We start from the raw sequence: 4,037 nt of genomic DNA, 5'->3' as shown, positions 1-4,037 counted from the left end.
CTCATTTGATGTTGAAAGCTTCTGTAATGTTCAAATTTACCTCATTTGATGTTGTTAGCTTTTCTAATGTTCAAATTTACCTCATTTGATGTTGAAAGCTTCTCTAATGTTCAAATTTACCTCATTTGATGTTGTTAGCTTTTCTAATGTTCAAATTTACCTCATTTGATGTTGAAAGCTTCTCTAATGTTCAAATTTACCTCATTTCATGCTGTAAGCTTCTCTCTTGTCAAATGTTACCTATTAGCTCCTTACGTGTCAATGTTACCTCATTTCATGTTTTAAGCTTTTCTAATGTTCAAATTAACCTCATTTTACCTAGCTTCATTTCATGTTGTTGGCTTCTCTTATGACAAATATTCCTCAATTAAAAATGGACAGAGAAATAATTAGTGCTTTAAGGTTCTATTTTAGTTGTTATTTTGTATCAGTTCAAGTTCAATAGATATATTTATTAAGACTTTAGACAAAGTAAACGTCAAGTTTAGCTTGATAAAATAGATATCATATCTTGTCCTGAAAAGGTTATTATAAAAACAGTTCACTATTGACTTCCTTTTTTTCTTGTTATCCTTATAACCCTAAAAAAAATTTCCCTGCTGAAAGGAGAATCAGAAAATGCAACATTACAAGTTACCTGAAAAATTGTTTGATGGGAAAGATGTAACATTACATTTACCTTCAGAATTATCAGGAAAAGAAAATGCAACATAACATTATACCTGAAGAACTATCTGATAGAAAATGCAACATTTTGAAGAAGAAAATACAAAATGTTCTCTGCAGAACATTACATTTTACTTTTTTCTAGTTGAAAATGCAAAAATTTCGGAAGATAAACATGCAACGTAATATGTTACCTGAAGAACAAACTGAAGAAGAAAATGCAACATAGCATGTTACCTGCAGAACAAAATGAAAAAGAAAATGCAACATAGCATATTTCTGGAGATGAAATGCAACATAACATGTTACCTGCAGAAATATCTGAAGAAGAAAATGCAACATAATATGTTACCTGCAGAAATATCTGAAGCAAAAAATACAACATAACATTTTACCTGCAGAAATACCTGAAGAAGAAAATGCAACATAACATGTTACCTGCAGAACAAACTGAAGAAGAAAATGCAACATAGCATGTTACCTGCAGAACAAACTGAAAAAGAAAATGCAACAAAGCATATTTCTGAAGATGAAAATGCAAAATAACATGTTACCTGCAGAAATATCTGAAGCAGAAAATGCAACATAACATTTTACCTGCAGAACAAACTGAAAAACAAAATGCAACATAACATTTTACCTCCAGCACTATCTGGATATGAAAATTGAACATGGCATTTTACCTGCAGAAATATCTGAAGCAGAAAATGCAACATAACATTTTACCTGCAGAAATATCTGAAGCAGAAAATGCAACATAACATTTTACCTGCAGAACAAACTGAAAAACAAAATGCAACATAACATTTTACCTCCAGCACTATCTGGATATGAAAATTGAACATGGCATTTTACCTGCAGAAATATCTGAAGATGAAACATTTATTCAGTATTAAAAGAAAATGCTTTTTCACCATCTACAAGTTACATTTTTCAGACATAATAAATTGCAAAGTGTTATAGGTGCATATAGCTTTATCTAATAAAAATACAACCTTAAACTTTGAACATTATACTTCCAACATCATTAGATCAGCTAAATTTATTTTAACCCACATAAAATAAAAGAAACAAAATATTCCAAATCTGTATTTTTATGATTGAATGAATTATTCAAATTGGAAAATTTCTAAATCTGATTCCTTTAAATTTACAATACCAAAATATTTTCACTGTTAAAATAGTGCTCAATACATCAATTGAAAAGTGATATAGAAATATCAGAACCTGAAACATATTATGTAAATCTGGATCTGGAATGTTTTTGTATGCTTCTCAAGGTCATATTTATATAATAATTTTGTTGAGTCACCAGCCTGTGTTGTCTTAGTTAACTGAGAAATCAATACCAAGTTACTTGAAATGTTTTGGGGCAAGCTATCATATGATATATAATTAATGCATTCTTCAATACTTATCTAACCTATTTCTCTCTTCGTAAACAAACCTTTCTGCTTTCAACAAATTATAAGTATCAGATTTAAACAATTTGCCAGGTCTGTAAATTTGATTTAAGGACTGTTTTTAAGTATTTGAATACTAAGCAAAAAATCAGCCTGATATTTCACGCCATTTTTTTCTGCTCAGAATACATTAATACTGCACAAGGTTTTTCTGTGTAAAATTTCATATTAAAACCTATCTTGAACGCAATATTGATTACCAGTATTGAATCTTGTTGTGTGCACGACTGAACGTTATTACTTCAAAACATATATCTCCAATATTACGCTTTCTCTTACAAAATACTATGCACACAATGTTATGATAACCTTATTTATATATGCATATATTGACACTGTACATAACTCATTGCATTACACTTTTAGATTATAATAGACTACTGCATTTATCTGTAAATGAGTGCATTTACATTCGTGAATCTGGGCTTTAAAACAACTTGACATGTCATGGCGACATTCTGTGTCCTTGCAATTGATTTCACCTGAATAATAAAAGAGGAAAACATCGTAGGTTGAATTGGACACATTCAGTTTATGTGTTGGGCTTCTTGGAGAATCTCTGAGCTTTGTGAGTACTTATTTCTCTTACTTTTAAACTTGCATAATGTGGAATTTGGGAAGTTGGTTTTATAAAATGTAGTATGAATAGAGGGTATTATATGTCATTATGCAGTGTGTTCAATCTATTGAGAAAATTTAAGTTTGAGTTGAATGTACGGGAGATGCAACGAAAACAAGGTTTTCCAAACAATATACGCGGGTCAAATTTGATCACGTGATCCGGATGTTATGGCTCGAGGCCAAGGGTCATGCGCGTTTTGGGAATTGGTGCTTAGCCACCATAATTTACTTGCATAAGAAAACTGGACATAAAAGTATGCTTAGAATTTCGCATAATAGATTTTCAATTATTAGTTATTTAAAATTTGTTCACGAAATATACGAAGCCTTACGAATGTACATTGTATTCCGTCATATTTTTGTGTAATTTAATTGACGGAAAATAAATTTACAAGTACAAGTTTTCTATAATTCTTAAAGATTTTCAATTGCATGAGATTTGTTAAAAAGTTAAAGTGCACTAAACTGTTGTAAGCGGGCAATATATGTGGGTCGCATTGACCGGCGAGTCATGCTAATCTAGAAAGCTTTCAGGTTTAATAAATGTAGGGTAAATTGACGTAGTTTATTCAAGAATATATTTGATTGAATGGTTTTTTTGAATGTCTAATTGTAAACTTAGTAAACTATAGATTCATATAAAACTTTTTTAATGGACTTTAAGCCGCTTGATTGGCATTCATATTGCTCATTCATTCATGTTACTTTGCCATAACTATTGATTTTGTGTCAAAGACATACGATTCTTGTTGAGTCAAATGTATCTAATTTCAGTTGTGTCAAATGTATCATTGAGTGCAGTGCATGTAAAAGCTAATGGTAGACCATATATTATGTCCAATGTATCTTATTCAGTTATATCAAATGTATCTTATTCAGTTGTGTCAAATGTATCTTATTCCAGTTGAGTCTAATGTGTCCCATTTCATTTGTGTCAAATGTATCTTATTCCAGCTGAGTCAAAAGTAATGGTGGTCCAAACAAGTCAAATGTATCATTCTTATTCCAGTTGTGTCAAATGAATCTTATTCCAGTAAGTCTAATTTGTCCCATTTCATTTGTGTCAAATATAATTCATTCTGGTTGTGTTGAATGTATCTTATTCCAGTTGTGTCAAATGTATCATTCTTATTCCAGTTGTGTCAAATGTATCATTCTTATTCCAGTTGTGTCAAATGTATCATTCTTATTCCAGTTTTGTCAATTGTATCATTCTTTTTCCAGTTTTGTCAAATGTATCTTATTCCAGTTGAGTCTAATGTGTCCCATTTCATTTTATTTTATTTC

This window comes from Lottia gigantea, assembly GCF_000327385.1.
Source record: "Lottia gigantea unplaced genomic scaffold LOTGIsca_78, whole genome shotgun sequence".
In the NCBI taxonomy this organism is placed as follows: Eukaryota; Metazoa; Mollusca; class Gastropoda; family Lottiidae; genus Lottia; species Lottia gigantea.
The sequence above is the reverse complement of the archived record's forward strand: the minus strand, read 5'-3'. Positions refer to the sequence as shown.